Source organism: Furipterus horrens, unplaced genomic scaffold (genome assembly GCF_987537825.1).
Source record: "Furipterus horrens unplaced genomic scaffold, mFurHor1.1.pri manual_scaffold_3, whole genome shotgun sequence".
NCBI classification, from domain to species: Eukaryota; Metazoa; Chordata; class Mammalia; order Chiroptera; family Furipteridae; genus Furipterus; species Furipterus horrens.
This window is the reverse complement of record NW_028327173.1, coordinates 6,205,932-6,231,429: the sequence shown is the minus strand read 5'-3', so window position 1 is coordinate 6,231,429 and position 25,498 is coordinate 6,205,932. Positions and strand designations below refer to the sequence as shown.

The window sequence follows — 25,498 nt, the reverse complement described above, 5'->3', positions numbered from 1 at the left end:
TGTAAGACGGTAGAGATAGCTTATCTCCTGTATCGAGTGACAGTATTGAGGAAGGTAGAAGCAATATTTTCCCTTAAAAAAAAAATCACCATTTATGTTCCACCCTTTTCAAATGGATCTTTTGCTGATAAGAAGCCTTATGATGTCACCTCATAACTTTAGAAATATACTAAATGTCCAGCTGATGTGCCCCCCGCAGCCCCTGTGCCCCTCCCATAGACAGGCATTCACTAAGCACATTTGCACTCAGTCCCCATCTTTTTGAAATTTCATGTATAGCCAAGGTTTTGTGTGTATCCTTAAGAAAGGGGAATGAGATGAAGAGCATTTATATTATATTTATACTCAAACACAATTTAAAAGAATAACCGCCACCCCCCACCCCCCCCATGTGAAGTAAGTTAAAAAAGGCTGCGAGACCACTGAAGGACACTTTCAGCTTTTGGCTTTAAAAATGAAAATATCAATCAGAAGAGAGATTTATTGGGGATCTGGTTTCTGAGAGGAGAAGAGAAGGCCGGGCAAGCCTGATGCCGAGACTCCAGCGGAGTGGTAATTGAGCCTGTAACCTCTTGATGTCTATATCAGAAAAACAGACATGAGCGGAGGGAACTGAGGAGCGGCAAACAGCCTGGTAGAGGAGGGAGCGCAGGGGGAGATTCAGGGAGAGAGAGGGAGAGAGAGAGATGGAATTAATTTATAGACATTTTAAAAACCGTAATTTCATTAGGATCTGTTCTTCCCCTTCTCTGAAGGGCAGCCCGGCGGCCCGATAAGGCCGATCCGCCTACCGGGATGCGTGGTTGGCTTGGTGGGCGCGAGCTTGGGCATCCGCGCCAGCTCTGATGGTTTGTTTTTGCTCTGCTCACGTTCCACTGGCTTCCTCCGTGTTTTGAAATTAAAAAGTCCCAAAGAGCCGAAAGTTAGCCGTGGCTTCCGGCTGCCCGGCGACCTCCCCTGTGGGTACCACGCCAGCCGGTTGGTGATCGGGCTGTCTCCTGCCTGGCCTTTGGCATCTGTGTCTTGCGTCTGTCCACAGGCCGGCCGCCGCGGTTCCAGCCCCCCGAGGCCACTGGGGAGAGGCCCCCTCAAGTTCACCAACTGAAGTTACTGTGGTTCTGAGGCCACAGTGTTGGAGGGGGCCAGCCAAAGTGTGTCGTAAATTCTGCAAAAATTAATCAACCATTTCAGAGCTGCCCGTTAAGGAGGTTGCGCAGGCAAGCCAGGCCTTTCTCCTGCCCCCCCCCCCTTTCAAAGTCCAGCGGAGTGAGGGGTGGCCTTGTGGTGGGGAGGGCAGGGGGAGTTGTTGTTGTTTTTAATCTGAATAATTGAGAACAACTCAGGAGAGGGAAGAAGAGAGAGGGATGTATTGAATATAAATCCTCAAGGGCCCTTGTTCCATATTGTTGGAATTTCTTTTCCCTTCTGGTCTGGATTTGTCCTGTGTGTCTTTGGTGGAAAAGACACGTAGAAAGAGAGCAGGGGAAAGGGTGGGGGAGAGAGAAGAGAAGGATGGAGGGGGAGCGAAGACAGGGGGGAGAGAGAGAGAGAGAGAGAGACATGTGGCTCCTTCGGAACTCATTATCATTCTTAATAAGTCTTAAGGAATAAAGAAGAGCATTGAGTGTAAATGCTGGGTAATCCTAACACTTCTCAAGGTGAGAGGAGTCTTGAGGACACAGAGAAAAGAGAGAGCGGAGGAGGGGGAGGGAGGTGGCCCTGGGGGAGTGGCAGGCCCAGGGCTTGGGAGGCTCTGCAGGAGGCCTGGAGGCTGGGGTGGGCAGGACCCGGAGGAGCCCAGAGCAAGCCGTTGTCTGAGATGACACCGGGGGATCTCCAGGAGAGGGGACTTGCTGGCGAAGGGAGCAGGGGTGTTGGAAACGTGTGCCCTGGGGCAGTCCTGCCGTGGGTTGCTCCTCCTGGGCTCCTCAGCCAGCTCGGTCGCTGTCCCCTGGCCTCCGATTTGGTCCCTGCGGGCTCCCCCGCATTGTCCTCTCTGGGAAGGCAGAGAGACAGACCAGCGGCCAGAGCTCAGCTCTGGACACTAGGTGGCTTAGAGGATCTGTGAGGTTTTTCAAGAGGAGCGCTGGCGTCCTCTCTCCTTCCCGCTGGTGGGCTCCCCTGTGCCCGTCCTCTGCTGGGTCTGCGGGCAGCCCAGGCCACTGGCCCAGATGCAGGGCCCAGGGCCCAGGCCGGGACTTCGGGGGGCCAGCTTCCAGCAAAGCGAGGATGAGGCTGCATGCAGGTCCCTTGGGGAGAGGCAGCTGGTCACTTGCAGGAGGGACACTTGCAGGAGGGACAATTGGAGCCCAGCCCTGTGTTCTTGGCCACCTGGGCATGAGACACTGCTGAGCGCATGGGGGGGGTGTCTCTGCATCTTCCTCTTTTGAGTTCATCTGTGCCCTGTGAGAATCCTCTTAATAAAAAAAAAAAAATCTCATAAGCATAAATACTGCTTATACTTTAAGGGGTTTCGCAGATCTTATAAACCCAGCTAAGGACCCTCTAGGGTCCCTTGCTCTGGTGGGCTTCTTTCCAATTCTCCGGGACCGTGGGGGGCCGAGGGCAGGCAGTAAGGAGGCAAAATCAGTATGGCCACCACTCCCACCCCTGCCTGCCGCAGTCCTGGGAGAGCAGGGCACCGCACGCAGCTCGGGGCCACATGCAGCCTCCCCTCTGAGGAGCCCTACCTGCTCAGGTAGATGCTCCCCTCCGGGCCGAAGGCAGCCTCCCCCTCATCTGGCTGGCATTCTCTGGGACTCTGAGGTTGTTTGCGGAAGGGGCTTAGCCAAGGTCATGTCCGAACCATAGATCGTTTTCTCTGGGGACAGAGGTGGGCAGAGAGACACACTTCAGGTTCGGCTTACTGTAGTCATGGTTTGCGTTTTTTAACTGTATGTTTCTTTTGGAAAGCAAGTTCGGGGAGCATGCAAAAGGGGGTGCGTGGGAGTGAGAGATGAAGGCTGGTGATTGAGCTGGTGGGAAGCCCAGAGGGAGAGCAGGATGGGTTAATGGCGGGTGGATTCTGCTCTTCTGTTGTTTAAAAGCAGTAATAACCGAATTGCATGCCCTGCATGGGCCTTGCTGACGAGATTTACCGAAAGGAAGCTGTGCTGCCTCGCTGCTGCTGGTCTCGGGGTGGGTGAGCAAGCGTGTGTGTGTGTGTGTGTGTGTGTGTGTGTGTGTGTAAATGAGAAGAAGGGGTGGGGGGTTAGCTCTGCCAGGCTGGCACCCTTCCCCTGCACTAATTGCTGGCAGAGTACCCACAGGGGTTGTGCCAGCGTCTCCGGCTCCACCCGCACCCCTTGGCCGCGGGGAGCTCAGCTGTGCAGCTTGCTATATGAGGGCCATTTCCGGGCCCACTAGTCCCAGAGGCTCCTTTGGGAATTTCAGGGAGATCTGATCCTTGGGGGAAGCTGGTCTGGGATGCTGGGATGGGATGAGACTTGGGTGGTCCAGAGCCCCTCTGAGGTCTAGTCGCAGGCATCAGGAGACCCCATTCCAGTTCTAGCTCTGCAGTAAATTGCTGTGTGGCCTTGGGCAAGTCATTTGACCTCTCTGGGCCTTAGCTTCCTCTCTTATCAAATGGCTTCTGACCCTACCACCTTCACAGGGTTGCCCTGATGGCCAGCTGGCCTCGTAGTTTGAAAGGCCTTTGAAATAATTAAGCATAATGAAGAATTTGTCACAGTCACCAATGTCAGATATGCTGGTTTTATATAAAATGGTGTCAATCTCAAAGGGACCCCTGTGACTTCCACTCCAGAAAGCCGTGGGCTTGGATGGAGTGTGCGTTTCGGGGGTTGCATTTTTGCATCAGGTCACAGGCTAGTTCTCTTGTCAGTGGGGGCTTGGGCTAGGCTGGGGGATTGTTTTTAGGCAGCACTGGGGACGCGGGGTGTGCTTAGCTGTTTTGAGCAGTGGGTTCCCGAGGAACTGAGGATGCTGTAGATTATGCACGCTGGAGCCAGTTAGCTGGGGAAGCAAACTTGTGGCCTTCTCAGTTAGTAAATTAGCCTGTGCCTTGTTTTTCTCATCTGTAAAATGGGCTATCTACCTTTCGGGGTTAGATGTGCTAAGACACATGAAGTGCATAGAACAAGCCTGGTGCCTGTGTGGGGGTGAGTGTGGACGCACTTGCTGCCTTCCAGGGAGCACTATGGGTGGGAGAGTGGACAGAGCTCACCCTCTGTGTATCTGGGGGCCGGACTCTGCTAGGTGTGGGGTGCTGTGGTGTTGGTTAAAAATGATGGGTTTTGCGTTTTACCTCTCTGGGCTGCTTGGAGGGCCCCCCCCGGTATTTTTGATGATGCATCAGAAGAGGACGAGAAGCGAGACCATAGTCACATTTGGTTTCTCTTCCCCATTGTGGTCACACTGGTGGTCCTGGAGCTCGGGGTGGGACGGGAGGCAAGAGGGCTGAGGCGGGGCGGACCCTGGTGACTGGTACACGGTGGCCTCTGCCTGCATTTACACAGCCTGAGAGCTTCACGCTGAGCGTGGGGGTCCCGGGAGCCCTGCGTGACTGGGCTTCGCTCTGATAGAGGTGGTGTGGCTGGCAGAGGTGAAGGGCGTGCTTTTGGAGTTAGGCTGGGTCCGCTGCGAATCGTGTTTCTCCCAGGTGGGCAGATGAATTCCTCTCATCCTTTGTTTCCACAGCTATAAAATGGGGCTCAGAGTTCCTCTCCTTTGAAAATTAAGTACAGGACAGTCATCACAGCTAACATTTGCTGAGGTTTGACTTGGGGCATCATTTCATGGGATGTGCTAAGCCCAGTGAGCGTCACACAGTAGGGCTGCAGGATGAGGGTAATGGGCCAGGCTTGGGCCCAAAGCTGGGTCCCTGGTTGACTGGAGCTCATTGCAGAGGCTTATGTGGAGCTGGGATCCCCTCCCCACACCCCCATCTTTTAGCAATCCTGCTCCTGGGGTGCACTCCCCAGGCGGAGTGGAGGTGGGGGGGTAGGGCCAGGAGAAGAGACAGAGGTGGCCTGGAGGCAGCGACCTAAGGCGGCAAGGCTGTGGGGGCTGTGAAGCGGGGAGCACCGGAGGGGCAAGGGGCACTTATGGAAGACGAGGTGTATGAAACTCCATCAGCCTCTCCCATTTCACTGTACTATGCCAAAACACCCCGGTTCCTGTTTCACTATCTGAGATCTGGGAGCAGGTTAATTTCCATGACGAACTCCAGGCCACATGCTCAGAGGATTTATCTAATTAAACTGATGCTTTTTTTTTCTAAGAAAGAAAGAAAGAGAGAAAGGGGGGGTGGAGAGGAAGGAAGGAGGGAAAGGAGGGAGGAGAGAGAGAGAGAAAGAAAGAGAAAGCAAGAGAAAGACACAGAGAGAGAGAGAGAGAGAGAGAGAGAGAGAGAGAGAGAGAGAAAGAAAGGAGGGAAGGAAGGAGGGAGACAGACAGACAAGCTGGAGGCAGGCCAGTGATTTCTGAAAGGCCCGGATGGAGGGGGAGAGGCTTGGTGCTGAGGGGAGGCCTTCCAGGTGGGCCATGCTTATATCTTCTGATGCTTTTAGGTTATTTCCAAAATAGCTCTTGGGCTGCAAGGAAAAGGGGTAGCTGGAGGGATCCTGGATCTGCGTTATCCAATACAGGAGCCACTGGCCCACGTGGCAATTTAAATAACATGAAGTGAAAATTTCAGTTCTTCCACAACTAGACACATTTCAAGTGCCCCGCAGCCACACGCGGCTAGGGCTGCTGTACTGGGCAACACAGACAAGACAGGAGCATTTCCATCACCACATGAAGACAGGAGAGGTGTCAGAGGGATGCTTCTGTCAGAGCGTGGGCTAAAGGGATGACCCCAAGGGACAGTGATAGAGGTGGGGTGGCCAGCAGGGACATACCCCCCTGTCAAAGGGGGTTCCACCTGCTACCAAGGCCTCTGTGGTACTGGGGCTGCCTTCTCCTTAGATCCCACTGTGGGTTTCCTCTCTTCTGGAGGAGGGTGATATATGGTGGGTCTAGAGTTAGGCAGAATGGGGTTCAAATCTTTCTCCCACTTCCGGCCTTCATGACCTTGGGCAGGGGTCTTAATGCTCTTGGAATTGGGCTAACCGTAAACCGTGCCTGCCATGTTGGGTCCTTGTGGTCATTCGTGCTGGGCATAGTGAGCACTTGAAAAGTGGGGATCACCGTGATTATAACAATTATTATCATTGTTGACATTATTTTCATAATGATTATTGAAGAGCTTTTGTGGCTGCCAAGTTCTTAGGGGCGCTCCTGACCACATTCTGATTTCTCCATAATCCACACTTTCCAGAATTAGTTAAAATGAGCCCCCTCCACCCCGATCCCTTCCTTCCGGGAATTTATTTTGGATCCCTTCTCCCCATCCTTCCTTTCTTTGGACACAAGGAAGAGTTGGAACTTCCCTGAAATGAACTCTTGCTGGTCCTTCTACTTGTGAATTAGAGCCCCTACTCTACCCAACACGTGTGCCCACATGCGTGCATGTGTGTGCGTGCGTGCTCACACACACACACACACACACACACAAACACACACTTCTCCACCGGCCAAACTACATTAGAATAAACCCCAAAGTCTAAAGTAGGGGAGCTCAGATGTGGTGCTGACAGGGCTGGCTGCCTGGGCTGTGTGGGGGTGGGGGTGGAGTCCCTGGCCTCTGGGAGGGACATGTGTTTATTCCCGGACATTGCCCAGTGCCCTGTGTGCTAATGCGGAGCTGAAAAGTCCCCTGCATTGTGCCGGCTCCTTTCCCCGTGAAAAGGCAGTTGAGTCAGTGAGTTCCAAGTGGATTGGAGCTGACAGTGAATGCGAGTTTGGCAGTGGGTAGAAAACAAACTCCCCACCCCTGTCCCCCCCACTGAACACAGATTCACTCATCCCTCCCTAAACTGCCAATGGTTGTTTGGATTTTAGAGGGGTTTTGAAAAGAACCATGATTTCTTTTTATAGGTATCAACATTATCAGCAGGGGTTCCAACCCCCCGCCTACCCCCCACCCCAGGTATGGCCCAACCCCTCCCCTGGGTTGCCGCAAACCCCGCCCTGTCGCCTCCGCGGCTCCTCCAGCGATCCCGAACGAGTTAAGGGCTGAATCAACTCGAGACCCAGCTGTACATTTTGCTCTGGGTTCCTGAATGAAGCGACGTGCTGTGCTCAGCAGGATTGGAGACTGTCTGCCCCCGGTGGCCCACCCGGCCCCCACCCTGCTGGGCTCCACCAGCTTTCACGGGACCTGCTGCTGGCAACCAGGGGAGCTGGTGGCCCATGCCGCGGGGGCCTTGCCAGATGCCCTCCCTATGAGCAGCCTCCCATTAGAGACCTAGTTTAATGTTAAAAGGAAGGGCACACCATTTTGAGCGGGCATTATCCCTGGTTTGCAAAGAAGGCATGCAATCTTGAGGGGTCTGGTATGCCAAGGGCCCTGCCCCCCTCCACAGACCTCCTCTCTACCTGTCCAAACCAGTAAATCGGTCAATAGCTATTTACTTATACCTGGCCCTTGCCAATGGTCCTCTGTCCCCAGACCTCCCACTTAAACATTCTCAGGACAGCCAGGGAGGGAGGTCCTGGCGCCTTGCAGCTGCTCCTCCGGACACCCCACATTCGTAAAACGGCCTGACAATCCTTGGCCTGACCATCCTTCCTCGGTGGAGGTGTCGAGTCTCTTCCTGGGGGTGTGGGGGGTGGTGGGGAAGAAACCACGAGAAACACCCCTTTTGGCCAAATTACATACAGCCTCCTCTTTGGGGTTCATGTGTCACCCGTGGCTGGGGATGTCTCTCAGTGGCCCCCTTGGGAAAAGGCCTGGTGGAAGGTGGTGGCCTTAGGAGCTAAGCTGGGAGGGTGGCCCCCGTGCAGAGGCGTCACAGTGAAGTGGGTAAATGCGTGGGTTCAAATCCTCACTCCCTCATTTGTTAGTGGCCTTGGGCACCTCCTGACCGCTCGGGAGCCTCAGTTTCCTCATCAGAAAAAGGGGAATGATAACAGTGTCTGTCGCCTGCGAAGATTAAGTAAAATAATGTTGCTAAGGTACCTGGCACACAGTAACAAGGGGTAGCTATCACTGTTACAATTGCTATTACTACTTCTTCCTGCCCATCTGCCATCGGGAAGGCGGGGGCTCGGGCCTGTCCTGTGTTCAGACTCCGGGAAGGTCCACCTGGAGCCCCCGCCCAGGGGCTGTGTTCACCAGAATTCTGTAAACAGAAGTGCTGAACCAGCAAAGCAAACATGCCGGTCCCACGCAGAGCCCTGGAGGGACCAGGGAGGGGGCCTGCGTGCCCAGGGCTGGGTTTGGGTCCCCGAGGTGGTGGCCCCGGGGCTGACCCAGCCCGCCTGGCCCAGGGTGGAGTCGACTCCCAGATGCTGGCGCCATCTTGGTTTTCCTTGGCTTTTCCTCAGCAGCCGGGAGTGGCCCTTGCCCTCCCCCGGGAGCAGGTGGCCTTTGCAGCCTGGCACCTGTTCCTGAGGGTGGCTGCCAGGAAGGTGCAAACCTGGGGATCGCCCTGCGTGTCCTCCGAGTCCTTGCACGAGGCCTGTTTGCTGCCCGGAGGGGCTAGTCTGGGCCAGTCCTGGTGGAGGAGGTCACAGAGGGGCCTGTCTCTCATCCCAGAACCCCGCTTCTCACCATCCAGGTGAGTCACAGGAAAGCCAGGCCAGCATATCCCTCCCGAGGCCTGTGTGCGGGGAGCTGGCTGGGGGAGGGTGCCAGAGGAGATGGGGTAAGAGGACGTGGATGAAATTGGAGAGGGTACAGGTGAAACGTCTTACTTTTGTCCCCACGGGGCAGCAGACGAGCTGAGTTGGTCTTACCTTTTCCTTTTAGTAAAAGAGAGAGGAAACAGACATTTACCGAGCACCAACCATGTGTCAGATACTGTGCTGTGACAGGGAGAGGTCCAATTCCCATTGTACCAGTCGGGAAGTAATGCTCAGAGAGGTTAAGTAATTTTCCTGAGTTCACGCAATAGGAGAACCGGAGTTTGAAGGCAGATTGATCTGATTCTGAAATGCTGCTTCTTTCCACGTACTGGGAAAATAAAACCTTATTGAAACTGTTTTTGAAAATTGATAAAAGGAAAAAAAAAATCACCAATAATTTAACTAAAGTAACACCACCTGGTTTCGTATTTCGGGTACTTCCTTCCTTCTGGTGTCTTTTTCCTTTGGTGACCGGCTATATTTTTATTTATATGCATTTTACATAATTATAATCATAGAGAATATGGTTTTGGTGGAGACCCAGGACGAGATGGGAGGGTCTCCTGAGCCGGGGCCACTGGGGAGTGATTGATTCACAGCAAAATGGAAACCTGATCTTGGCCCCCGGCCATCTCTTCCGTAATGATGCGTTCGCAAAAGCAAATTGGGTGAATGGGGAGGCGAAAAAGACCCTTGCAGCCTCTCCTGGGTTGGTTTTGCGCCGTTAAGTGGTAGAATTTTCCTTTTAACTCACTTCCTTCTTGCTTTTGACAAATGGGAATATTTGTACCATTTTCCCAAATGACCTCCTCTCCTTGGGGTAATGAGAAAATGAAAGTCTTTGGTAAGTGCTTTGAGATATTCCGATATAAAAACGAAGAGCAGAGTGTTGTCACGGGCCTTTTGCTGCCAGGGCGCTCTATAAAGAGGAAGTGCAGCTCCCGGGGGTGAAGGTCAGCGTGAGGATGGAACCGGGGCAGGGGCGTGCATGGCCCGCTGCATGATGGGCAGGGTTTTGGTGGCGCCTCTGCCTGTCCTCCAGGTGCACGCTCCAAGGCCAAGGTGATCTGAATCACTCAGGCAAAGCCCCCACCTTGGCCAGAATCGTGCGCATAATGATTCACTCCGCGGCGAGGTCTCCCCCGGCCCCCTTCTGCCGGGCTTGCCTCATAGCGTCGGCCCAAGAATAACACAGCAGAAGAAACACTGGGTGACCTCCACGAGTAACACTGCTGAAGATGATTTCGAAACATAGAAAAATGTTTCTTCTGGGAGTGAAAAAACACACACGGAGGGCCGAGCGTTGTGAACACCCTGATAGCAACTATCTGAAAATCACAACGGCGTAGGGACAAAGCCTGAAAGGTAATCCTCCGAAATGAAAATTATAGCGTTAGCGTGAGGGCACTGTGGTGATTTGTTTTTGAGTTCACCACGTTTTCTTTACATTCTTCCCTGTCATTAGCCGCCAACAATGCCCATGTGTCGGCCCAGTAGGGAGCCCTGGGGAGGGGAGGGGAGGTGGCGGGGCAGCACCCGGCGAGAGGACGCCAGCACCCACGGCCCCCGCAGGGCGCTGAGCTCACCGGTTGTGCCAGCCGCAGAAACCTATGAGATCTCCAGAAGCCGAGGCGTATCGGTGACTCAGACCTTCGTGTTGTGCTGTTCAACAATAGCTTTTGTCCTTTGCCCAAAACCCTAGGCCAGCATGTTAAAAAAAAAAAAAAATTATAAAATTAAGAGATAGTTTGTACTTTCCTTACCAGCCTGTGCCAGCTGCGGGCGCTTTATTTATTCAAGGTGGAGAGGCAGGGAAGGTAGGGTGGGGGCAGGGGGCAGAGAGAAAGGAAAAGAAAAACAAGGTAGAACTCGGATAGGGCTCAAGGAACGTCTGAGCTTCCCTTCACAACAAACTTTCTTTTGTTTCTTCAGTGGGGAGGAGAAAAAGAGGGAAAAACTGCAGAGGACCCGTCTGAAGCCAATCAAGCGCCTCACGTTTTGTGCGTGGCATTGCTTCGTGCAGGGAGTTCGGCCTTTTGTTTGTGGAACCTGAAAGCTATTCTGTGAGGCTCACCTCTGGGCCGGAATAGGACGGGGTGGGCGTGGAGGGGCTCGGGCATAGAGGGCCGGCGGGGCGAGGACGGCCGGGCTGGGCGCTGGTGAACACGGATGTTTTGCTTGGCAGTTCTGGCCCAGAACGCGCAACTGCCTACAGCTTTACGTGCTCCCTTCCAGTTGGGTTTGAAGAAGATTCTGACCTCCTGGCACCCCAGAAGTGGCTGTGTTCTAGTGGGACCCCGCATTCCTTGCGATCAGGTGTGAAGACACATTGGTCTTGTACCAGTTTGGACTAGAATGTAGAATGTTCCTCCTAGCATTCACTGGACAGCCTTTTAAGAATAAGATTCAGGAAGAAAGACCTTGGGAGGGGAGAGCTGGGAATGGTGTGTGTGTGTGTGTGTGTGTGTGTGTGTGTGTGTGAGAGAGAGAGAGAGAGAGAGAGAGAGAGAGAGAGAGAGAGAGATTGTATGAGTGATTGTGTGTGACTCCGAGTGACTGTATGTGTAAGATGGAGAGATCATAAACGTGATTGTGTGTGGTTGTGTGTGTGTGTGCATGTGTCGTCCCTTTAGTCTTCGTCTGTTTTTTCCTGGTTAGGATAGCCGGGTTGCGTAAAGCTCATGGGGGCTGTACCTGTTTCCTCTCGGGTCATCTTGCCCCCCTGCCCCACACCAGCTCTCCTAGTGAACCCGTGAGGCAGCCTGGACCCTGGCTGACCTGTGATTCTTTCTTCAAAATTAGTTCAAAGGATATTATAGAAATAATCCAGGATCTTGGCAGTAGTTTGACCAGTAAAAGAAAGGAGTCTTGTGAGTTAGAGGTAAAGAAAGCTGCAGAGATCGGAGGTGGTCTGGCCTAGAGTTCAGACGCCCACATCCGTGGCCTTGACAAGGACCCTTATGCTGGTTGGTGCTCCCCTTGCCCCTTGCCGAGGCCGTCTCGGGGACAGATCCACTGTTGAGCATCACAGATCCGTGGGCTTAAAGGTGCCTTCTTGATCTTTCAGTCATTGTGACCCTTCATTCTTAAGAAGGCAGCACAGGGTTATTGTGCCTGTTTTATAGACAAAGAAAGAGGCCCAGAGAGGGGAGGTCGCTTATCCAAGGTCACACAGCTAGTCAGTGACAGATTTGGAACCGGGACAGAGTCTTTGGGCCACTTGCAAACAGGGTCCTCTCCCCCAATGGCTCAGGGCAAGGATGACCAGTTCCAGGCAGGGAATTCTGCTTCTCTCCTCTTCCAGCAGACAGAGGGACCCTCCTGGAGGGTCAGGTGCTTTGGGGTTGACTGGTCCTCCGGTTTTAGGGACACTCTCTGTTGAGGAAAGAGCACCCACCTCTGTCACCCACAGGCAGCACCTTCCCGAGACCTCAGCTTTGCTGTCTATGGGTTGAATAAGAGGCTGTCCCCGGCGGTTCCTTGTCCCTTCCCACTTCAGGGTGGCTGAGCTTCCTGCCATCATCCAGAGTCCCCAGCTGTGCCGTGCAGCAAACCCTCTCCCACAACCTGTCAAACCAGAGATGCCAGTTTCCCAGGGTGCCCAGGGGCTCCCTGCCAGGGAGAGCCTTTCTAGGCTGGCCCAGCACGGCCCCCGGCCATGCCCCCTGCACCTGTGTATTGGTAACTGCGTGTCTGAATGTGCCCACGTCAGAGCCCCTTGGCTTGAGCTTGCCGAGTAGCGAGAGGCTGAGATGTGGGGAAATCACGAGCAGGGGCCAGACGTGGTACCTAACAGGCAGCTGTGGCCAGAGGGGCAGGCGCCGTGCCCAGGGTGCGTGCCATCTGGGTAGGAGGTCTGGCTTCCAGCTGTGGGGGCTCCGGAAGGGCAGAGCCTGGCAGGAATGAAGCCACTACTATGGAGATTAAGGGGATGAGAATGTAAATCTCAAGTAAAAAGGTAATTGAATGTAATAGCAAACACTGCTCGCTCTATGTTAATTTTAGCTCTTCCCCTGGATACAAGGCGCTGTATTAGTGTTTTATTACCATTTTGTTTGCACTAATAAAATAGTAAAATTTATTTCAAGGAAGTTGAAGGATGGTTTTACAATGCAAATTTGAAGAAATTGGACTTTTCATTTATGCCTCTGCTATTTTAAACCCTGACGGGTGTAAATTAGCTACAGGGACCGAGCAGACCCCACTGATGGGGACTTGAGAGGCGGGAGCCCTGGCAGAGGTTCCAGGCTAGCTCAGGGCAGAAGGCAGAGAAGGCTGCACAGAGAGCGTGGGGCCACACGGGGGGCCTGATCAGGTGGGATGGGGTGACGGGTGAGGGCGTGTCAGGCACGAGTGACTCTGGTTGTGGGCAGGCACGTCACCCACAGAGCCTGCAGGGAGACATGTGTGGCCACAGACCTCAGGACTGGGCCTTTCCTCTCTGCCCTTTGGCCTCCTGCCTGTCCTGACATTCAGCCTCGATACACCTGCTGAACCCCCAGGGGAAATGAGCAACGTCTTTACTCCGCTTGCTCCTAGAAAGGAGGGGTCGACCAGATGGACTATTCACTCACCCCTTTTCTGGAAGTTGTAGCAGTTTGAGGGCAGTGATTGGAGCTTGGAAGAAAGACCCTGAGCCTAAGAGGAGCTAGAGAAAGAGACCCAGGCCAGGCATCAACCTGGTGGAGGTTGTCAGGCACACTCACTTTCTCCATTTTGCCCTCTGACCAGGGCATGCTTGAGAAACTTGAAGTAGGACTTTTTTTTTTTTTTTTTTTTTTAATATTTTATTTATTTATTTTCAGAGAGTGGGAAAGGGAGGGAGAAAGAGAGGCAGAGAAACATCAATGTGTGGTTGCCTCTTGCGCACCCCCAACTGGGGACCTGGCCTGCAACCTAGGCATGTGCCCTGACCGGGAATCGAACCAGCGACCTCTGTTCACAGGCCAGTGCTCAATCCATTAAGCCACACCAGCCAGGGCTCAAAGTAGGATGTTTTTAATAACACACCTCCTCACCCATCACCCCTTCAAGTTGGCCCGAATGGTCCCAGGTATGGTAGTGTCCCTGAACAAAAAGGCTAGAGGACTGATTTTTAAAAATTTTTTAAATCCAGTTGTCTGAATTTTAGGGAACTGGCTGATGGCATAGGAAGGTAGAGAAGAGACAGAAAGGGGTGATTGGAGAGTTTCATTTTGAGTTTTGGGAGAAGAATTCAGGTTGGTTCTTGTTTTATCCAAACCGGTTTGTTTATCTCTGAAAAATTAGCAGCAGCAATGGCCCGAAGCAATGCACTGGGGGGACCAGCTTCCAAAGGTAGAGACCCGAACAAGTGTTCTAATGTCTGGCGAGGTCGGTAGCATGTACTGCCCAGGGTTCTCTGGCCGCCTGCCTGGCGCGGGGGAAACGGTGAGCCGGTGACGCCGGTTTCCAGCCCCAACCCCAGACTCTGTGGGTCTTTTCCTCAGTGTATTCTGTCTCCCTCATTCGGGAGTGTTGAGTGTGTGTGTGTGTGTGTGTGTGTGTGTGTGTGTGTGTGTGTTCAGTGTGAAGATTCGAACTGTTGATACTGGCAAGGCCAGAGTTGAGAAACTGGAGGAGATATTCTGCGCAAGAAATTGGAGTAGAATTGGTGGCAGAAGACACTTGAGGATTCCTGAGACTGTAGAAGGCAGAGAGGCGCTGGGGGTCAGCACTGCTCGTGGGCGGGAGGGACCTTGGCACTGAGGCAGAGGAGGGTGGGCATGGGCTCCCAGCCTCCCCTGGTGGCTCCTGGAGTGGCCACAGGGTCACATCTGGAGTAGACTTGGGTGGTAAGAAATATACAAGGGTCAGGCCAGCCTCCGGCAACTGGGCCAACGCCCCATGTGCCTATTGTTGGAGCCAGAAAGTTCTCTGTCTGGGCCTCTTGGGTTCCTTTGGGGTCAGGGGCTATGGATGGGATTTCTGGGTATTGAAGGGTTTAGGGAATGGTCGGGAGACAAGGGACTCTAAGCCTAGTTCTGTGACAGGATAGGAACCTCCCCCAGCTGCTGGGTACCCCGGAGGCCTAGGGGCTCTGGGGCTCTGGGCCTCTAGCTGGGGGCGGGCAGAGACGGAGGACTTGAGCTGGCGGATGTGGTCAAGGCCAGGGCAGCTTTGAGAGTGTAGCCGAAAGAAGGCAGAGATGAGACCATTTAAAAGCGGTAGGTCTTTTAGCTTCTGAGACGGTTTGTGACTCTCAGAGCGGGGGACATGCGCTCCTGTGTACCCACGGGCTTAGAAGTGCATCAGACAGAGGGTTACCCTCCGGGTGTGTGTCAATCCAAAACTGTAATTAGATCAAGGAGCAGACGCACGGAAACGGGAAAAGAGGATCAGAGTGTGGCCCGCTTGGGCCTAGTGGTAGAGGTGGTGCCGGGCCTGCCTCTGAGGCTCGGCCTCTGTGCTGGGAGCACAGCTAAGGTGGTCTGCCCCGAATGACCAGGACCCCGGGCACTGCTCTTCCTACCTGTCTACTCTTCACGCTCCCAAGTCACCTCTGCAGAGTCGAGGCCCCTCTGGGAAGCTCCAGGGCTCTTCCCCACCCTCCCTGCTTCTTCTCCATGCTGGTGTCATGCGTCTGCTCCAGCCTGGGATGGAAGGATGCTCCATAGTGATTGATTTGACTTTCTTTTTGGTGTGGGGTACAGGTGTATGTGTTGGGGAGAGGGTGACCCTAAAGGACACCAGCGGATTGCTCTCATAAGTGGCCGCAGTAAGCCCTGGATGCTGGCCCCCCACTGGCGGCTTTGTCCTGTTTGATTTGGGGGTTGGGGCGCATGGCCTGGTCCTTTAATTTGGAGAAGAGGTGGCCAGAGGTCCTAGGTCTTTCGCCCACAAGCCTCCGATTCTTCCTCTCGTCCCGCTCAGCCCCCTGGTGTGTGCCGGGGGCATCCCCAAGTATTTCGAGCCCCCTGCTCAGCTTACCTTTTCCTTCTCCTTGCCCCCCCGTCCCTGCACCTGTCAGCTGTTTCATTGACTGTCTGGCTTGGCTGCCACCCATCCTATCCTCCCAGGCCAGCTCCTCCCCGCCCCCCCGCCCCCCATGCCCACACTCCCTCCCTTCCTGTCTCTGCCCGCGTCTGTCTCTACCTGCCCGCCGCGACACACCTGAGGATCCGAGGCTGCCTAACGGAGCACGGGGATGGCTCAGGGTGTTTACCAGACAGCCGGGATAAGGTATTAAATCCTGTTGCTGTCTTCCCAGGGCCAGCTTCCTCAGATGGTTTTCCAAATTCCTAATCTCAGTGCCCACATCCCTGCCCAGCCCATGTTTGATGGGAGCTTTCCTTTCCGATTGAAGCTGAAACCCAGCAGGATCTGTCGTGGGGCTGGGGCTGGGTTCCCACCGGGGAGAGTGATGGTATGGAGGTCCAGCCCTTTCCTCCCCGGTTCTTCCTTCCTCTCCTCCTTCCTATCTTGGGGAATCTTAGTGAGTGGGGCCAGGATTCTGCCACCAGGTGTTCCAGAGCCTTCTTGAGTGCCCCCCAACCCCTGCTGCCAGTGAGGTCGTGGGGCCACCTGCTGTAATGTAGGGGAGGGGGCCTGAGGTTGCTCTTAGTGTCAGAGGCACAAGGGAGCCCAGCTTGAAGGTGGTCTGAGGTGGGAATGAGCAGATGAGCCCAGGCCCAGCACTATGATCCTTCCTACTCAGCATAAAAATGGCCACTGTGGGGTTTTGCTCAGGGTGCCAAATGCCCTGGCCATGGCCCAGGAGAGTCCATAAAGCAAACCTGTTCCTCCACAGTGTCTGGGCATTGGTTTTGGAGATGGGAGTGCTAGGGAGGTGTGCTCCTGTCCGGAGCCCTGCGGGGGACACCTGTCCTCTTTAAGATGGCCCAGCCTCTGGGGTGACAGGAGGGGCTCAGGTGCTTACCAGTGAACAGGGACACTGAGGCTCCCAGTGGCGTCCACTCTTGATGGGGAAGAGGCAGCTCCCAGGGGTTTCCCTGCTGCCGTACATCAGGGCTTGTCTGTCCGTCCTGGACAGCGGGACTGAACACAGAGCAGGAAACTCTGCCCCGTCCTCAGCCTTCTCTCCCAGAAACGAGGCTCAAAGAGGCAAATCAGCTTCCTTCCCTGGTCCCCTCCTCCCCCCCACCCCAAGCTGGGAACTTTCCGTGAGGGAAGAGCAGGACTGCATCAACGGTCAGCATCGGCCACCTCGATCTGCCCCTCTGGGGGCCTGGGACCACTGCTGCCACGTGACCCGGACCCACCCTTCTGGTCTCAGCGTCTCTTTCCCTGGCTACAGGCGTCCCCCCCCTTTCTTTCTCCGTGTCTCTTCTCCTTCTTCCTCCAGGCAACCAGAGGTCTCTTGGGTTTCACAACACCTGAGCTTTCCGCTCTCTCCAGGTCTCCAAACCTTGATCCTGTCGGGCTCCGGGTGTCCCACGTCTCTAACCTGTCCCCGTTGCCTCGGCCATCAACGCTGCCCTGAACTTTTCTCTCCCTTCCTGAGCTCAGGGCGCTCATGGGAGCAGAGGCAGCAGAGCGGGGTTCAAAAGCCATGAAGCAGGGCTGGGTACAGGGCACAAGGTGCCGCCGCAGACCTCACGCCGAGGCTCCTCCGCCAGGACCCTTGCTGTAGAGGCTTCTGCCGCGCCACAAGCCTGGGCTCCTGGGGGAGTCCTGGGGGCCAGGGGTCCCGATTTTATTGGGGATGTCCTCTTTTTTCAGATATGTGCTGGGCGAGGAGTACAAGGTGAGAGGGGAAAAGAAGGCAGCGAAAATCTAGAAGATGACAGTTGGGCCACTGAGGAGGAGGAGGAGGAGGGGAGAGGTGAAATTAATTCATTAGGAAAACTTGTTTACTGGCTTTGCTGAGGCGCCTCCATGTTAAAAGTCGACGTTTACAATAAGTCGCTAATTAAAATACAAAATTAAGCAACAGCTATGTTTTTTTTTCCCTTACGCTTTAATTGCATGATTTTTTGTGATGTAATTTCTGGAAACACCCAGTGTACCTCACAGGGCTGATTGTTTGATAAACTAGAAGCACCTGAAACCAACTTCAAAAATAAAGATCTAAATCCAAGGGGAACTAAAGGTAGATTGGAAATGGCAGAGGACTGCAGACAGCAGGGAACCAAAAATCCACAAAATAATAATAATAATAATAATAATAAATCTTCTAAGTAAGGACATCTATCCTGCCTACCCCGAAACCAGACAATCTCTGCACCTCAGGGGGAGAAACAGCTGAAACGGAAACCAGAGCAGGTGGGGGCATCGCTCCCTGCCCCCCACCTCCCAGTTGGTACTATGGGTCAGAAACAAAGACAACTTGGCATCTCCCCTGATGCCATTGCTAGCTGGGCTCAGGATTTGCTGGGGTGTCTTCTTTCATCATGGACCTTTTAAGAAGATTCTCCCCTCTTCCTTGTTCTGAACTCCATGCAATCCCAAGAAGGAGGGGCAGTGAACAGGGGCAGTGACTACCTCTCAGAGGGGGCCGACGGTGTGTCCCAGGCGTGGGCAGCGGGCCCGGAGCTCCCGGCCCCACTAGGAGGTCGTGAGAAAGGGTGGTCCATGGTGAGAATAGTGTGCATTGGCTTTTGCAGACAGCCGCACGGCCTGCTGCCTCTTTAGAGATGTAGGCCCAGATGATTGCAAAACTGCTCAGAAACCTGTCAGGAGCTGACACTAGGGTGGGGCCGGGAGGAAACTGGATCCCACTGGCAGCCTGGCTGCTGGGGAACCCGAGGCCCAGCATCCTCCCCGGACCCCGGGCCTTCTGCGTGCTGGGCACGTGGGCAGGAGGAGCATGAGGAACACGGGGGACCTGTGACCACCCTGCCTTCTCCTTTCCCATCCCAAAGCTGGAGGCCCAGGTGGCCAGGGGCCCATTAACCTCTCCATACACTCTTCTCCTGAGGAAAAAAAAGATTTGCCTCTTTTTAGGATCTTTAAAAAAAAAAAAAACACATTTTCTCCCTGATTATAACTTATGCTTATGGCTCATGGGAAAATACAAAGACATGTGAAGAAAATAATTTTAAAATATGTAGTATAGTTGTTAAAAGTAGGGGAGCAGAGAGCCCTGGGTTCACGCCCCAGCAATGCCCACCCAGTGGTGTGACTGTGAATCTCAGTTCCCGCATCTATAGGGCGGGATAATGACCTCAGAGGGTGGTGAGGACTCGGTGTGACGCTCCGTATAAAATGCTGAGCACGGAGCCTGGCACACAGTGCCCTTAAACATTGGCTATTTCTGTTATTGCAGTTAATAATGACTATTCCACTGCCTTCCAATAATAGGCTTTAAAACTTTTATTAAGAATTTTTTTTACATCAGTGAAATTCTCTGTCTCGCCCTGTGCTATCCAATAGAGCAGGTTTCTGTCACACGTGGCTATTTAAACTTCAATTAACTAAAATTAACTAAAATTAAAAATTCAGTTCCACAGTCACACCCGCCACATTTCAAGGGCTCAGTGGCCACATGTGGCCAGTGGCTGCCATACTGGATGGCACTGACTGGTCCACGAGGTAGCATTCTGAACAGTGGAGTCATCTGTGTTTTTTCACATCTGTTTCCTGCTTTCTGTAAATGTCTGTTCGTGGCTGCATAGTAGTCCATGGTGTGGCTGGATCACACTGCTTATTGGTTTGAGTCTTTGTTGCTGGGTTGTTGGAGCATCCTGTGAGCTCTGATTGGGACACCGGGGTTACCTGTCCCAGCGCTGGTGCTGTGACGCTTTCTGATTGATGCCAAGCAGCAAGGGATTCTGGGAGGAGCTGGTTAGCATCCCGCGGTGGTGGTGGTGGTGCCAGGGCAAGGGGCGGGGCTCTGCTTTCCCCAGCTGGCCCTGGAGGAACAGGAGGGGGCTGCCCCCTCAGCCAGCCCACAGTGCCCCCCCCCCCACGCCGACTCATCTGCAACCTCACCTCACAGGGAGGAGACCAGGAAGAAGACGGACATGCTTAAGGTAGCAAAAATGAGCAATAGTGACCCACCGTCCACTGAGCACCCCCAGGGAGCCCCCAGGTGGCCTTTGTTCGTGGGAAGTGAATACCATGGTGGGGTGCTAGTCTGGCTCTCAAGGCCTCCGATTCCTAGGGAGGGTCTTCAGGTTTCCAGAAGGCCCCTGACTGAAGTCGGTTGTGGGACTCCAGGGTGGAGGAGGTGATATTCCAAGTTGGGGGGCAGGTCTAGGAAGACCTTGCAATGGCAGGTGACCATCCTGTGACTGGGGTTGGTAGAGTGAGCATCCAGGTGCTGGGGCGGTGCCAGGGTGGTGGCCGAGCCTCTTCCCTAGCCGGACAGTCCACACCCGCCATGCACAGTGAAGGGCAGAGCTCTGGGTGGGGGGGCTGTGGGCAGGACCAGCTAGGGAAGTAATCCCCGGGGCAGTGGGCAAGACAGATCGGGAGAGCCGAGGCTGGACCTGCTGATGTGGCCCTTTCCGCTCGCAGCGGATCATAAAATATGGCTCAGATTTTCATTACGGGCTCTATCGATTATCTTCTGGGATGGATGAATTATAGAGAACATTAAATTTTTTTTAAAAAGCAAGTGAGAGAGGAAATATCTGAATGAGCTGTGGTGGTCGATGGGAGAAAGGGCTGAGCCACCAAGCCCGCCTGGCCTCCGTCTCTGAGCAGGGCGATGTCACCAGGCCGCCAGGGCAGGCCGCCTCTGCCTGCAGCTCTCAGCCTGCCAGGCCGCCCCGGGCCTCCCTTTCCCCAGCCCCTCCAGGGAGCTGCCTTGGTTCTGGGGTGGTACACAGTGGGGTTGTTCACAGGGTTCTTTCCCAGGCCTTAGGCCTCTGTGGCTGGAGGGGGACCCCAAGCTCAGCTGTTGTCTCTCCAGGGACCTCCTGATTCTGGAGATGCTCCCTGGGCAGAGGGGAGGGGCAGAGGGCATCGCTGGTCTCCTGGGGTCAGGACTGGGGCAGGAACTCCTGAGGAATGTGGCCCCCTGGGCCTGCTGGCCACTTCAGCTTTTCCCACTTCTTGTTCCTTCCATCCGTTGTCACCGGTGCAGAGGATTTCCGTTTTCCTTTGTAAGCTTGGGGAAAATGCGTTTGGGTCCCACTGCTGTGCATCTAAGTCAAGTCGGGAGAGCGAACCTCCGGAAAGCCTGCCTGCCCCTTGCTTTCCTCCACCTCCTCCCTCTCCCCTCCCTTTCCCCTGCCAAGCAGTCAAGCGCATAGTGTCACATAGGCCTGGGCCCAAATCACTTCCGAGGGTGTGACCTTGTGTGGGTCACATCCCTCTCTGAGTCTTAGTTCCTCAACTGTCCAGCTGAGAGAATAACCAACCTCATTGGACTCTTGTGATGATTACATGTATTGATGTGTTAAAATCCGTAGCTCTGAATCATCATCGTCCCTCCTCTACTCTGGCAGTTTGGGAACCTTTCCCGCCTTCTCTTCATTCTGCCTTTTGGATTTATTATTGTCTTCATTCTACAGATGGGGAAACGGAGGCACACAGGGGTGAAAGTCATTTGCCAAAGGTCACTCAGCTTGTAAATAGCAGAGCGAGGATTCATACCTGGCAGTCTGGCTCCAAAGCTAGTATAGGGACCCACTAGGCTATGCTATCCCGGTGATCAGGTGGGGTGGCTTGTGTGTGCGCTCCTGTGTGTGTGTGCCTGTGTGTGTACCTGTGTGTGCATGCCCACAGCACAGCCCTGCCCTCCTGTGGGTCTTCAGCTGACTCCACTTCTGACCCCCAACTGTACGTGGCCACATCAGGTGCAGTGACCCCAGCATTCTCTGGGCCCCTGTTCTGGGTGGAGCGTATGTCCTCACCCCCACGCCATCCCCCTCACTGTGGCTTCACCTAGGCTGCTGTGAAAAGGTGGTGGTTTCCATGGATATCCGTCTCCCTCTGGCGACACGCCCTTTTTTGTATAACTCCGTTCCCTGCAGTTGATTGTTTTTGGCACACAGCTCTGTAAACTCATCCAACAATTAAAAAGGGGGAGGGGTGGACCAAAAGGGAGACAGATAGTAACTGTGGGGTGAGGGACGCAGAGGAGGGACCCTGGGCTGTGGGTCACCGCTCTGTCCCCGGCTGGCAGCAGGACAGCACCTTGTGTCCCAAAAGGCCACCTAAGCAGCTGGCCCTGAGTTCCCCTGGTGGAGCTCTGAGAATTCAGAACTTCCATCTGAGCTGCGATCTGGCCCCGTTTATGTCTCCGTCAGAAATCTGAAGGGGCCCGGCGCATGTGGAGCCTGCCTCGCGACCTCCAGAGGCCACCTGGAGCCACGAGGTGCCAGCCCGGGCCCATTTGCATATCTGCTGCCCTTGTTTTGGTTAATTGTGTATGTGTTTGCCCTGTTTGTGTACCTGCCATCAGATCCGCACCGCGCTGGGCGTACCCGTCGGAGGCCGCGTGAGATCACAGGGGAAAAATGCAGCGAAAAACACTTTCGTGCCACAACACATCATGGAGGATTTTTGTATTAAGATGTGGATTTTTTTATTGTTTTTTTTTCCCTTTTCCACACAGCCCGCAGTTGGGCAATGTGCGCGTCTGTGTTTTTGTTTTCACTCCGGTGGTTTATGAAATCTGCTCATTAGGGCTCTGTCCTCCCCCCCCACCCCCCCACCCCCCGCCGGCTCTTCCTCCCCTTTGTCCTCTCTGTGAGGATCTTTTCCCGCCACTTCCCAGTGTCTTCTCTCCTCGGGGGAGGTGATGGGCACCCCCTCCAACAGACATTCACACACGTAAAAACGGGGTTCCTGTGGCCTTATTTTCAATCCCCCGTCTCCAAGGCAGATGTGCGTGGCAGTAGGAGGTCCCGATGGGGGGGAGGCAGGATAAATCTCCCACCATCACCCCAGGATAGAGCCCCTTAGCTGGCCCCTTGTCTGGAGAAAAGAAATGGAAGCTGTCTGTCTCTTCCTCACTAAACCTCCTCACTCAGAGAGACCCTCTCCTGGGTGGCCTTCTTGTCCCCATTGCGTCAGATGACTGGTAGCAAAGCTCAGCCCTTTCCCCAGCCAGAAGGCTGTACCCACCCAGGTAGGTTTAGGGGTTCCCCTCGCCAGGTGCATCACTGCAGGACTCGCCTTTCCATGGCTGGAGCTTAGCCAGGAGGAAGCGCCTGGGCACGGCCTTTGCCTTCTCCCTGGAGTGAGCTCAAGTGTTTTCTGGTGGCTCTGGGATTTGGTGGCGCTTGTTTGAAGGACAGAAGAGAGGTTCAGGAGGGGAACTAGCATTAGGTGTGAGTGGGTGCGGAGACCCAGGAGGGGACAAAGGGGAACTTGGAAGTGACTTGGGCAGTGGAGCCCGTCAGCCCTGTGTACAGGCCTGGCCGAAACCCTTGGGAGCTGTGACCTTTGGCAAGTCACTTTGTATCTCTGTGCCTGCCCTTCCTAATCTGTCCACAGGGACCATAATCTTTCTTCCTTGGTGTTATAAAGGCCTGGTGCGATCACTTCGCATGATGCTTGGTTCTCACACAGGCCTGGCCGCTGAGGGTGAAAACCACACTCCTCCAGGGGTGCCCTCCGCCCCCAGCATGCTCCCTGGCACGTAGTAGGTGCTGGGTTAATTCTTATTGGAATCAGTTGGAGGAGGACCAAGTAACCAAGCAGTGCCCTTGAACCTGAAAGTGATTAATTCCTGATGCTAATGAAGGAAGGGCAGAGACCAAGATGCAGGTGGGGGCTTCAGGGACCCGAACAGAACAGAGCATGAAAGTCATGTCGCGATGAAGTATTCTGTCGTCGGGGGGAGGGACAGAGCTCCTTCGTTCGGCCCATCTGTTCTGACGGGAAATCGGGCTGGTTCAGCTCCGCAAAGGCTTGCGTGGCTCACTGTGGGCCCGCTGCTGTGCTCGATGCTGGGACAAGCGGATACCTGGGTCCTGGTCTCCGCCCTGGAGGAGGTAAATGCCCAGTGGTGGGGACAGACTTGGGAACACATGTCTTTAGCTGAGTATGGATTTAAATGCCACAAGGAGGCATGAGGAGCAGAGTCGAGGGGCCCAGGGGCCCACTTGGGGTACATTCTGTAAGGTGACCTTATAGAGATTTGGAAGAAGAAGGTGGGACATTTCTGGAGCCGTTAACACCTTTGCTTCTCTTGCTGATGCCTCACCCCCTGGCTAGCTGGGAGGGAAGGAGGTGCAGTCTCCACCTGACCAGTGAGGAAACTGGGCCCTAGGGAAGTGCAACGGATTGTCCAAGAGCCCCCGGCGCCTGAAGTGGCAGAACCGGGATTCAGAGCCATGGCTTTGGATCCTCGGCCCAGTGCTGTTTCTGTAACTGTGAATGGCTCCCCGACCTTCCCCAGGAGCTGCAGGCCAGAGAGCTCTGTCTTCTGGGCTCTGCACCTCCTGACCTGGTTCCGGCTGTTGCCACGGCCCCAGGGCCCGTGCCGTGGGAGGGCCCCGGCCATGGCAGGCCCCGGGGCCTGTGCCCCGGTTTGGTAAGTGGGTCAGGCCACTTGGTTGGGGACAGTCCCTGAGTGAGGCCGCACCCTGGCAGGGCTGGAGGATGGTAGGAATGGGGAAGGCTGAGGAGGAGGAGGAGGCCGCCTGGCCACACCCTTTATTTGGTTGCTCTTGCTGCCTTGGGCAAGCCTGTCCCTCAGTGGGAGGAGGCCAGACAAGGGCCTCAGCAGGAGGGGCCTGCAAGACCCTTTTCTTGTAACTGGAGCCCGCTTCGGAGCCAGGACATAAGACTCTGGTATAGTGCAAGCTCACTATTCATGTGCGGTCAGATCCTGGTCTCTCAAGCTCCTTGCCAAGGGTCAGGGAGGTGGGAAAGTTTCTCTTGACCCTTTCTCTGGGGAAGTGTGTATGTCTGGAAGCGGGGAGTATCAGCCACCTGTCCGAGATGTTGGCTCTCAGGTGGGGCAGGGGCCATTCTGATGGGTATTAGAGTAGTGCCCCCTCCAGCAGAAGAGTGTTCTGGGCATGGGGGGCTGTAGGTGGTCTGAGACACCCCTTCCTTTAGCTCAGAGGTATTTGGTTGGTGGATGGGCTGCCCAGGACATTGAGGGATCTGGACCAGCAAGCAAGGGAGTGTCAGAGCCCAGAGGAGTGAGTCTCCCAGTGGCCCTGAAGTTCCCATTAAAGTGTTTTTTCCTCTTTTTTAAAGCAAAAAATATTCCCAAACTGGAAAACAAAGGAAATCCACTTCCCCCAAATCACACGAAACTCACATTAGGGGCCTGGCGGGAATCCATGGAAACCAGGAAACCCGCTGTTAACCCTGTGTGCTGCTGCAGGGTGGGGTGGGAGCCAGGCTGACCCAAGCCCCAGAGCACTGTTGCCAGCCCTCCCGATGGCTTCCCCCCCAGGGAGCTGGTCTAGGTGGCAGCGTTGCCCTCAGGGTAGGTGGGGGCAAGCTGACTCTGGAAGCTCTGGCCTTTAAAGCTCCAACTCCTCCTTCCACTTATGGCCCAGCCTTGGGAGGCAGGAGAGGAGGGGTTCATGTACTCCGGGGAGGCCCTGGGGGATCCAAGGGCTGGGTCAAGTTGGAGAACCTGCTGGGCAGCTGCCCACACCATGCCACACTGTGGAGTCAGGGCTGAGCCCACTCACCCGCTTTAGGAACACACAGGCGCCATGGATGCTGCAATCCCCCGGCCGTGGGGGAGGACAGGACCAGAATTTTAGCCCCCTCCCTCCCTGATGCCAGCCCTGTAGGCAGGGTAGGTGTGAGAGTGGACAGAGCCCCCCCCCCCCGCCCCCACCGCCATTCTCACATCCAGGAGGCTGGGCCGCTGGGCCCCGGAGGCTGTGCGCTGAGGTCGGTAGCATCTGTGTATTTGCACACACGTAGGCTAATTTTTCTAAAAAGGCTGAAAATATTT

The 25,498-nt window shown here is 54.7% G+C and overlaps 1 protein-coding gene across 3 annotated transcripts in view; it reads left to right on the top strand.

Moving 5' to 3' along the window:
- Nucleotides 1-25,498, top strand: part of CASZ1 (castor zinc finger 1) — a 144,737-nt gene that overhangs the window by 5,590 nt on the left and 113,649 nt on the right. The window contains exon 1 of one of the 3 annotated variants that reach the window (XM_090268582.1): nt 15,850-15,894. The exons of the other annotated variants lie outside the window; for them this stretch is intronic. The gene's annotated coding sequence lies outside the window, so the exon portion shown is untranslated. Of the gene's footprint in view, nt 1-15,849; nt 15,895-25,498 lie in introns of those variants that run through there. 3 annotated transcript variants of the gene reach the window in all.